Raw genomic sequence first — 13,537 nt, 5'->3', positions numbered from 1 at the left:
TAACAGATTAAAAATACTTTCAACAGAAGAAAATATTTGATTATAGACTGAATGTAACATTATTTCTTCGATGGGACTTTTAAAACCGTATCATGAATGAATAATATAATATAAGCTAGCATTGTTGAATTTGCTATTTATATAAGCTGATATATAGTATATAAAAGTACATTGGATATTACAAATAGTTGATTTAAATTATATTAAAAACAATTTATAATGGACATAATTGGTAGGTGGACTAAAATAAAAATAGACCTTACGTATAGGACCAATATTTTTGTAATATTATTATTAATATATTGAAAAAATTAAAATCATTAAGCTTTAATGATATTTTTGAAAATAAAAAATAAAAATTTGCTTTGTTGTAATGAAATGAAAATTAACATAAGAAACATTTAATTAACATTTTTAAAGGTGATACGCAGTGTAATTTAATTACATAATGAAATAGTTAATTTCCCGGCATTTGATTCGAGTTTTATCAGACATCGTTTACACGAGAAATTTCTAAGATGAATCATCGTGTAATCAATATACACAATTGATTAAAATTTAACAGAAAATTAACGGCATAATATATAGGTAATTCATACCGTACAAAAACGTCTAAGAGTGAACGTGTGAAAATAATATCATTACAACTCGCCACATATTTCGATAGTACAGATATTAAGATAATATTATTACGTGACTGCGCCTTTTTTTATAGTCCAAAATCGTATTTTTCATTTATTATAACCCACTTTATCTTAGCACTGTTGAGTCATTTTGCCTTTAATAATAGCCGTTATGATTAAAAAAAAAAATAATAATAATAATAATAAAATAATATAAAAAAATAATAAAAAAAATAAAATAAAGGACTGTAAATTATATTATATTAAAAAAGACATTGTCATCAATCTGTAATGCTATGCCAATAGCAATTAATTATTCTATATGAATTTGATAACTACATATTTACTCTTGTTTTCGAATAATGTGACGAAAATGTCTACAATGATTTCCAAATGGTTTGTGGAACTTCATAGACATATAAAATATATACTAATAGTTAAGAAAGTAGGTATGGAAAACAGCATACAATTTCGTCCAGTCCATCATTTCACATAACGAGAGAAAATGTGATAACGAAGTTCAACAACATTTTTAGAAAAAGATCCGATTTATAACTTGGTCCTATTCACATCTGTAGAACTATCTACTTTTAATTAGTACCGTGATCCTATCATAATGGTATAAATTAGCTATTTCTTTTTAACAATACTTGCAACACGTTACCTGTAAGTTGTGACGTCACTCAAGTGTTAAGATGAATAGGACGGATGATAACTAATAACCATTGATATATTAATTTGGGATTTGTCTGTTGCTTTATTGCTTGATTTTAAACCCCATCGATATTATAAATATGTTTTATAGAGTCACATAACATAAACTAAAAATACGCGAGTATAAAATACAAAAAATAAAAATAAAATTATTATTAATATTATTATTTTTTTATTGTATAAAATATTATATAATTCTAAAAATAGAGAATAACTGTTAAAAACGATGTATTTATGGAATTATAGGTTAGCTAATAATATCTTAATCAGGACTATTTAAGTACGCGTTCGTGTCTTTGCACAATACACACTATGTCAGTGTTGTATGCTTATAATATGATATAATAATATAATAGATACCAGAGATATCTACTATAATAACAGTACCAATACTGTGAGAAAATTGGGAAAAAATATGATATAATATATTATATCGCTAAAAAACAACTACGACATAGGTATATCGGGCGTATTTTATACCATACCTTTAACTCGTAGATATACGGAGTGATATTTTTAACTGTATACACAATAAACACTAATTTTACAAGTTATTTTTATACGGTTTAAAATATTTATAACACTACATTTTTTTATTTTTTTTTTTTTTGTAAAACTTGTATTTTTAAAAAATATTTTAATCGCATAATCATCATAAAACGAAAGATAATGCTATCTATTATACCTACAGTAAGAAATTATTTTATTTCTTAACATTAAGATGTAACAAAATCAAATATTTCACAAGATGGATATTTTTTTTTGCATTAAGAAACTACACGAAAGCCGAGTGCAAGAGTATACAATATTATACAATTTAAATGGGTAGTAGTCTATATTTTGAACTACGAAATAGAAATTGACAACAGTCAACTCTATAGTGTTGATTTATTATTATTTTAAATCGATTTACTATTGGTGTAATAATCTATCTTATAGATTGATTATAATACATTTTCCAATCATGCAAATTATATATATATATTAATACATTTAATGTTTTGACTCGTACTCTGCTACTCATGTAATCTTCATGGCTTATCACGGGTTGATACAACCCTAAACAACACGGTTACTCGGGCTATATAGTGTACTGCATTATTTTATTCATGTTTCAGACATAATGTGCACGCTGCTTTATCGTGTTAGTTTGAACAGAGGTTTAACGAGTGTTTCTACAACTAGTAAAATATAACTTATGAAAACTTTAATTTTAAGATAACATGTTCTATTTAACAGGACCAGTTTGTGTAATGGAACTATTCAACCAATGCAATTCTCTCATTATTTCAATTAAATCAATTATATTTATTTATACCTAATCCTATCCAGTTGAGGAATAGCTTAAACGACGAGTCAGTAATCTGTTAACTGTTAGGTATACTATACTATTTTCAACGATACAACAATTTATTTATTGGGTAAATAATTAATAATGTATAATTTTAGGCAGTCAAATAGATCACTCTGTATAATATTATAGATATCACGTATAAATACAATACATACATACATACTGTATATGATAACAAAACGTAATAATATATAGAGATACCTACACACAACTTGTCGGAAACCGGCAAAATTGTTTGAGCTCGGCAGCAATAATATGCGTATATTATTATATTGTGTACTATTATACGTATATCGGACTCACCACGTCGCGCATTATTGTGTCCGCGTTTTTGGCTTTTAAAGCACAAAGCCATACACGAGCGAAGCGCAGTATGACTAATGATCGGAGCTCGGGATTTCATGAATTTGCATATTATTATTATAATATTATATCAACGATTAAAATCCGATTCGATGCGATTATACGCAGCCTTTACACATAGCTGCCTAGGTTTTGCAATGACGTGTAGATTTTAATATTATGTACAGCTAGCGTATGTAGGTGTTTATTAATAACTGTTGCGGGTGCTCAAAGGAAAATATAAAAACGTGCATTCATTTATTCGATTTATAGCGTGGTTTTTGAACTTTTATGTTCAAAAAAACTGCAGACAGTTTCGATAAAATAATTTAAATTTACACGTTTAAAGGTTGAAACGTTTGATTTTAATGTAGGTATTCTATAACAATAACTTTGAACTTAGACGGGTGTTATTATAAAATTCACCTACACTGGGAACACAGTCTAGACGCTTTTATGTTATGTCATCGTAACAATATAATAACACTCGTTTAAATATAATAACAAATAAATACAGTAAATAATAATTTGATCACATGATATCCAGGATGGGCTATTTCGTTACACTATTGTCGTATATTAATTTTTTTTTTTAATTGTAGAATATGGAAACTATTTTGTATTTAATAATTTAGTCAATTTTTATATTTAATACATAAAAGGTTAAAAAAAAAAAAACTTAAACAAAGTATTTCATAAGTTTTCATTGCTAAAAATAAAAGGTTCGCGAATTCCTAAATCTACACTATTTTTGATAATATCTAATAAGTTTAATTGCAATAATAACTTTAATATATCATAAACAATAGAATTAATTAATTTTTTATTTACTGGAGTATTGTACTAGGTAGTTAATTATTGTTACTTGAATTAAAATAAATTTAAAGGTTTTATTAACGAATATCGATTTACATCGTGTCTCTGTTTATATTCAACCCACAAATTAAAGTCGATTAATATTTGATTTTCATTTTATTTAAAAATGTATCTATTATCGAAAATAATGTTTTTAATGAAAAAAATCCGACATTACTAAAAAAGTAGGAATGTATTTTATTTTTTAAATCAGAAATAAATTATTGAGATACAAAAAAGATATAAAAAAGTATATTAATCTCCTCATTATCATGTTTACAGATGATATCAAAACTTTTGGTAAAAAACCCACATTAAATGATACGTTATTCATACAAAAATATTTATGATTAATAATAGGTACCTGTATAAGTATTTTGTTGTCTATATTTTTATATTAATAATATACTAATTTGTATCTATATTGTATAGGTATTTTGTATTTACAATTATTATAAAGTAGAAATAAGAAAAAAATTGTTCTATATAATCTAACTTATAATATGAAGGTATTACGTCACTGATTATAATATTTTAGTTCATGTATGATTTTATGATATGAGATATTTAACATAATAAGGAAATATAAATATAAGTTTATTTCTGATTTTTTATATTTATTGATAATTAACACCTAATCAAATCATGTTTTGTTTTTAAATAAATGTTTTAAAATTGGCATATAGAGTTTAAATTTTAATATAAACCTTCAGTTATAAAAATATTTACTTCTTCGATTTCTATTATAATGACGTGCAAAAAATAAATAAATGATGGTTGCTATTTAAGAATCGAAAATTGTTACTCCGTGCGTATTAAATAAGGAGAAGAAGAATAATTATTAAGGAGAGATTTATATACTAAGGTATTTATAACAATATGTAAAAATCATAGTTAAAAAATTGTAATTAGCTTTCAAGAAAAAATGTGTGATCTATATTATACATACGGAACACACGGACAACAGCGTAATGTATACAGACATGGTTTTAATTAATAATTTTAAAAATTATTATTATATTTATTATTTATAACTTTCTAAACAATTTATATTGCCTTTATTTAATATTACAGCTATGTTAGTCTTGTGAAACCATAATAAACTTATACATTTTTGATGATAAATCTATATGTTCTAATATTGGAAAACGTGAAACGGAATACTTTTCTTAACAATTTTATGATATAGACTATTTAACGAGCAATTTTGACTATTTTATTATTCGTATTTATACAAAACACACTTAAATAAAAATACAAATATTATTTATATATTGTACATATAAATAGTTTAACGCTTTCACAATATTATATGTATAAAAAAAAATATTACTAAAATGTTTTAATTAATTAAATATGAATTTAAATAATTTTTATTGGTATCTGTTTTTTTATTTTTCTTCATTGAACTTTTTTCTTTTAAGATTTAGATGAATTTTTAAATTACTTCGATATCAAATCCCGTCAATCTTAATCGTCAGCAACGTCATAAAAATATAAAACTCACAACAGACTTTTATGAAGTATAGCATAAAATCAATTGATTTTATGAACTCGGTTGACAGTTATACGTAGAATAACATTTAAATACCTACACTAAATATTCACAAAAATAATATGTTTGAAATTTACACACAAAATACAATATAACAGCCGAATAAAATCAATAGTAGCTTATTATCATGAATATTAGGGGAGAGAAAATAACTCCTCAGTTTTTAGTAATCTCTTTAAAAGCTGTTCGCATTTTACTAAAGATGAGATAGTAGATTATCTGTATAAATAAGTAGTAACTTTTCAATTCAATAATAATTATATTATTAGTTTTATTAATGTAAAATATGTCATATAATTTAGTTTCACAACTAAAAAGAGTGTAAAAATTATTATTCCTCCTCTACTTCTGTTAGTGTTGTATAGTTTGTCTCAAATAATACATTTTTTTTTTTTCATTATTATTTTTTTCATTGAAACGACTTTTGTAGCCTTTGTTAATGTCCCATTACTTGGGAGGGATAGAGTGTGTATAGTGAACTACAACCCCTTCTCTAGAAGAAAATGTTCACGTGTGTGATCGTCACTCACAATGGTGTAGAATCAGTGTGGCAGGGTAGAGCAATCGAAACGACGATGAAGTAATACAAAGTAGTACTTTTTGCACTGTACAAAGGTTTGAACCGATGACTGCGTGCGTTATAACCAGCTGTGTAACCATTTCATAACATTGCCTCACTCAAATAATATAGCTGATTATATATTACATGTGATACCTAATTTTGATACTATACTAGTTAATATTTTAAAAACTGCTTGCATTTGGCAAGATTATATCCAACTTATTAAAAACTTATCTAAAATTTATTAATAGTCGGTGGATTACTAATAGTTCATTATTTTTACTTTTTGGTATATTGGTTATTTATATCTTTATTGAGCATCCCCTATCTGAACCATCATTGCATCGTTAAAAAACATAAATATAATTTTCTTTAATGCAATAGAATTATGTAATCGTACGATTCTACCGATCCGATATTGTGACAAACTGTATATTATGCGTGATATCAAAAATTGTTTATATACAGAAAATGGAATATCAGATATTTTAAAATGCATTCAGATATTTTGATAAAAATGATTTATGTTATAATAATCTAATAATTAACTGTGTAAGATTCTGCTGTTTCAGGATATTAGGCATTTACTATTAAGAAAATTAGAACAGTATATTATTAGCACTTGTTGAATATTTAATTATACACGGTACATTAAGTTGGGGTGGCCCTGTAATAATATCCTCACACACGTCACGTTACTGCTCAACGCTTGATTTTTGTAAATAAAAAAATAATTAAGTATGATAACTATAAAAACACGAAAATTTGACTAAACATATTATATTATGCATAAACACTTGTAACTAATGTAACTTAAAGCGTAATTAAATAAAAATAATATACACTGCTATGTTTATTTAGCTGTTAAAATCGTTAAATAAATATTCATCAACGATTGCATTATGATAAACTTTCATTTTTAATAAAACCACTGCAGCCGGTTACCATGGCCCGGTCTGTTGATTCAAAAAAAAAAAAAAACTGCAATAGAATCACGGTTCCATTTGATGACGTTAGTGACATTACTGATTGACTATTACTATAAAAAATACGTATGTCCTAAAATGCATGGAATAACTTGCCAGACATTTTTGTACGTGGAAATTTTTTTTGAAATAACTTTTTTTTATTGATCAGTCAAGGTTTTCAATTTCTAGATTTAATTCCTTGTTTAAGGTTTTGAGGTGCTGGTAGGTTTTCTCATTCCAGCCATGGAAATGTGTTATTTCAGTCATAGTATATATGAGTGAATTTACAGTGCGATAGAATTTGTTCAAAATACGATAGGTTATATAATATTTAGTATACTATATCTATATTAGTAGTTACATAGTAACTGTATCTTATTATAATAAATTTCCTAAAGATCTTGCTGCCAGTTCGTTTAACTCATGAACGTATACTTTTTTGATTTACGGAAATAGCCATGGTAAAATAAAGTACCCTTTTTAGTAATTAATATATTGTTGACGTTAAATTCTTTTATTTTAATATGTATTTATTTATATAAATATGTTTTTGAGCTGAATATATTTTTTATTTTTTTATAGTCACAATTAATTTTGCTTTAAGATGTTGCAATCGTTATAGTTTTGCATTACACTATTTATATTACTCCAAGTAACTAATAAATAATATAATTACGTTACAAACAACAACAATAAAAATTTAAAATAGATACCAGAAAAATGTGAGTACAATTTTTTTTTCATAATCGGATATTTCTTAACGTTATACCATAATTTTAAAAAATAAAACATATCTAAGATTGAATTTTTTTTCTATCAAACAAAAATATTAAGTAATACACTACGTTTGCTTCCGAATTACATAATTTTTACCGAAGCCTCTCTTGTAAAAATATTTTAAAAATCAGTCTAAACGATAAACCGTCTATCGAGGTATAAAATATGTACTTATGATGCAACACCTATATAATATCTCAATTATATTCAGGATCAGATAGCAAAACGACGAAACATAATATATTGTCATCTTACATTTTACGTAAAACCCTCGTAAAACCGAAAACTTTTCACATATTATACAAGGTCGTTGTAATTGATGATATATTAAACCAGCTATCTATGCCTTGCACGTTAGTCAATAAGGATGTATCGAAGACATTTCAAGGACTTATTGGAAGGAAAATAACAATAATATTATCTTTCGAAATGTGAAAATTCACGCACCGCATTCTATATAATAATAATAATAATGACGATGACGATAATCTATAATATTATATTATACTACTTAGTATATACGACAAAAGACGTCATTCCACAGACACTCCTGCTGTATCTATATCTAGCTGAGCCCTTGCGAAAATATTTATAAACACGCGCGCGTACATTGTTACGAATTCTCGGCAAATATAAACACACGACGATCGATATAATAAACCGTCGTAGGGAGATAAAATATATAAATTGTGTCTCAATTTCAACTTTAATACAATGCAATAAAGACAGTAGTAATAGAAGTAATATATATATATATTATTATCTTTAAAAACGTATAAACAAATTTTACTAAATAAAGTGTGTAATATACCTATGCCGATTACTATTAATTATTAAATAATTATAACAATAATGACTAGGGTGAATTGACTATACACATAATATTATTGTAATCATGTTATTAAGTGTCACTATTGGGTGGCTGCTTTTATCAGGTACCAATGTCAAGCTATAATATAATTCCGCACACATGCTTATTGTAATAATTTAAGTTACATATTGTAAGCCTTATAATAAAAATAAAAATAAATAAATATATATTATTGTAAGTTTTGTGGTTTATAGGTTTATTGTTTGTATGGTATTATGATTATTTTATGGTTAAGATTTTCATTAATGATTAGTATATCTATCGTCAACGTGTAAAAAAAAGTGAAAAATCGTATAGCCTAGTCAGCATAATCTCATAAATCTTATTTGACTACAACTTCCAATTCATGAAATTTTTTTGTTACCTAAAAACAATTTAATTATTTTGTTCGAATTATTGAAAACAAATTTGGGCTTTGAGTAAATCGTATAATTCTTCTGATAAATTACATATATTTATAATCATGTCTTTAATCATTATCATTTATAAGCCCGGATTGGTCATCTAACTACATAGACAATCTCGATGAGCCGCTCGAAATATATGTACTGGTTATAGGTACTTGTTTGATTGTGATTTTATTTATATTTTTAAGATAAAAATAAATTAATACGAAAAATACCAGAAAATATAATTGAGTCGAATTATTTAATTGTACCGATACTGTAGCTGTAATTAAACGTTAGAAATCCTAAAAATTGCGGTTAGGTCGATATCTTGTCTATTCGGCGCTGATCATTTAAAATCTTCATTTTGTGAGTATAGCATACTAGAATGGATTATATCAAATGACTCAATTTAAAATATGAATTATCAAATAAAATAATTCACTATGTACATATTATTACAATATAATATTCCATCGCATCGTTCAATATTAATATAATTATAGTAATTATAGTTGGGTAATAATAATTAATCACACAATATGCGTTTTGTATTAGATTTTCACGGGCGATAATCAATTAAAAAACGTTTTGAGTAACCGTTCGTCGACTTAACAAATGTTTCGCTTTCAGTTTGGCATATATTCTAGTTAAGAAAATATACGAGTTTATTCAGGGCATGTATTGTTATTATAATATGTGACGAATGCACGCTCAAAAAGCATTTTAGTCGAGATGTTAATTTTTTTCAGTAGCAAGTAAATCGAATCGTTTTATTTTCCACGTATCGCTATAGCCTTGAAAATTAACAATATTCTAACTACAATTTACAAAATAAATATAATAATATTCCATCGTATTTTAGTGTTGTTTATGTACGTACCGCAATGTCCTAACACTTTTAACGTTATTCATACGCAAATCTCGTTTAAACAGCATCATGTGCTCTTGGATCTCAAAGCACTTATCCTATAGTCTATACATAATAAATATCCAATAATAACGTGTTCACATGAAAGAATTGTATCTTTAATAATAATTCAACTCAAATCGCTAAGCTATTTGGAAATATTAAATTCTGAGAACATATTCACGTTTTATAATAATTTCATGAGAGGTGGGTACATTATACATTATTATTCGCTCGTATAATAATTGTATCCAACCGCAATCGCTTCGTTTTTTTATTCTGAAACATTCGTTTGAACATTATATTTTATTATTGTTGCTATTACTCAACCTATCAAATAGTGTGTTAGTGTAAAATATGAATGAACTAATAATATTCAATAGAACAACACTTTCGATGAACGTCTTTATTCAAAAACTTTATAATATAGTCAGTAGTTTTTTCGCTATCAATCAATTTCTTCGATCGCAGAAAAAACATTGTTTATTTTAGAAAATGTAATAGAATAATATTATTTTCTATAACCACAAAAAATTGGCCTAGCTCTCTGACAAAAAAAATTATTCTTCAGATGACGTGGGACGTAGTTTTTCTTGATAACAGCGTTTAATTAATAAATTTCGAGAATTTTACCAAAGTTTTGAACTTAAAAAAAATATATACCTCTTATAATGAGATTGTCTTACCAATTCAGCTATTCACAAGTTAAATACTACGACTGATGTAAATCTTATATAAATTATACTTAGGACGTTTCTAAATATGTCGTCAAATTTACGATTCAAGTATTTATATATTTATGTAATTCATATTTTTTTAATTTTTAAAAATTACGTGTTCCGTGTTTTTGATGAGTTTATTAGCGCTTTGGGACGTTCATTGGCTGTATTTAGGTATTAATTACTCTATTTATATCCATTAATATATTTTTAATTAGCTATTTATCTAATTTATGAAATTCTTTAAAATCCAAGTCTATTGCGTTAACGTCAAGTTCTTGTGTAAACTCATGAATTTAAATCGTTCATTAGTTTTTATTTTTTAATCAGTTTAATTGAAACGGCTTTGATCACATTGTAAATCTTTACACATCGTTTGATGAGTGTAATAATTTGAATCAACAAATATATTTAATTATATAGACATTTTATTGGGGTACATAATGTAATTTTGGGTATTTTGTTATATTATAAAATTGCTAATCATTTATAAGAGACATTAGATTACAGGCGACTTGCAAACGAATCCGAATTAAAGCTAGCAAGTCGGATTTATTTGCAGGCATCAATTTAGTTTCCATCCCAAATTTTGATTGCCTTCGATAATTCACACGATTAATGAAAAAAAAAAAATATTCCAAAAAGGTTTAAAAAGAATATTCTATCATTCAAGTCCAGTATTGATTGTGTAGTAGGTAAAGCATTGCAGATTTAGATTTTATTCGATAAAATGTTAAATCTGTCATTCGAGCCTGTTGCCTTGGTTCACTTGATGGTAATAGAATACAAGTCTTTTGTTTAAAATATATTCAAATGTTATAACGTATGCAAAATAGATTTCTTAGTAGAATTACCCATATTATCAGTATAATTTATAATCTACATGATTATCGATCAGTTCTTAACGCACTTAATCTATCCACACTTAGAAATTGGAAAAGAATCTCTAATTATGAATTTTTTAAAGAGTATACTATTACTATTTGATTTCTATGTTATTTTTACACGAGTTGCTTTTTTTTAATTTCTAGATATAATGCTTGGTTTTACAATTCATACTTTCTAAATCCAATCTAAAGGGGTTTTTGGAGCATGGCCTTTTAAGGTAAGCAATATCTCACTCAAATATCACGAATCATCATAAGGTGGAGAATACGACATAATTTTCATGATAAGTTATCTAATATTTTAATAGAAAATGAGAAAAAATAAATACTATTTATGTATCTTATAAATTTATACTATAATAATTGTACTGTTACATTGTATCACGTTTGTATTATTATACTAAAAAGTTGCAAGGCGTAAACTTTATTAAATAAATATCAATATTTTCTAATAATTTTAAAGAATTAAATACTGTATAACGTGTTCAGTGATTCGGAAATAAAAATAATTATATACTTTGTGGCTGTGACGCAAATAGTAAATACAAATATGCACTTCTAGTGTACTGGCTGACAAGAGAATACTTTTTTCTTCCAAAAAATATGATATTGTGTATCTAATATCGTTAATATTAAGTCCCTTGCAATTTTAAAGATAAAATTCTATGAACGAATGTGTATTTGTGTTAAACTATGTTTCATATTTTCTAATAAAATTTATAAAATAATTTTTTGATTTGTATGTATTTCCTGAAAACTTCACTTCATATTTGAAGTCCTATTGCATTGTCTGTAACTAAAGATTTATTCTTATTAACATTTTAATACATACTTATTTAATGACTTAAACTAAATTACTATATTCAACATTTAGTTCAATGAAATATTCAAAGTTGCTTTTTATATTAAGATTTTGTAAAAACACTATATTTATACTGCGTAATAAATATTATATGCTATTTTATAATATAAATAAATTCGAATATGTTCTTAGTGTGAATTTCAATATGTATGAAAAAAATTGTTGTTTAAAAAAAAATAAAAAATCGGTTATATGTTTATACATTATTTGTTACAATAATGAATTTTAAGTAGATGCAACCAGTCATTTTATGAACGAATGTGCAATGTAAACACGGACATAATATGACAGACATCTATTTTTATCAATTTTCTGTTTCAAATACCTGATGATAATTCCAGTTAACAATGAAAAAGTATAACTATTTTGTGTAAAATACTTAATAGTAACATACTTACATAGGTACCACCAATCGGTAAAAAAAAAAAAATATTAATTTTAGTAAAAGGACCTTTTGTTTCCAAACCCACGAATAGTAATAAAAATAATAATGATAAATGGTTGTTTTGTCGGCGTCTGACGTGGTGACCGGAACATTACCGGACCATTTCAAAATATTCAAAACGATTATATTTTGTTGATAAATACCATTTTTGCTATAAATAAAAGTATGTATTTTTTTTAAATCAAACACTACTCGTATATATATATTTAATTTATAATATTAATATTTAAAAGTAATATATATATATATATAGTATATTATACATTGTTATACAGTTATTTTTGGCGATTTGTTGTTTCATGTCTGCAGAACGTTCGTTGATAAATTATATTATAAAAAAACTCGCTAGTATTATAATAGCATTATTATTTTTTATATGATAAACGATAAAAAATAAATAAAAATATAGGTCGAAGACTGCAGGTAATAGTTAGGTATTGGCTGCTATATACACAACACATACGCATAGATAAAAAGTTGTATTATTTTAGAATTTAAGTTATATCACTGTGAAGACTTTGGTAACAAAGTGTTTATATCGACGTGATGGTTCGCGAAGAAATTAAGTTGCCCTACCTAATTAAATGCACTGCAGTATTATTATTATTATAAACATTTATGAAAACCCAAAAGCGTTGGCGGTGTATAGCTATCAAAATTACCATAATTAAATAAGTAATTTCATAAAGTTTACACAAATTGTATTA

The sequence above is a fragment of the Melanaphis sacchari genome, unplaced genomic scaffold, assembly GCF_002803265.2.
Source record: "Melanaphis sacchari strain LSU unplaced genomic scaffold, SCAv2.0 Contig42_pilon_pilon, whole genome shotgun sequence".
In the NCBI taxonomy this organism is placed as follows: Eukaryota; Metazoa; Arthropoda; class Insecta; order Hemiptera; family Aphididae; genus Melanaphis; species Melanaphis sacchari.
Note: the sequence above shows the minus strand (reverse complement) of the source record.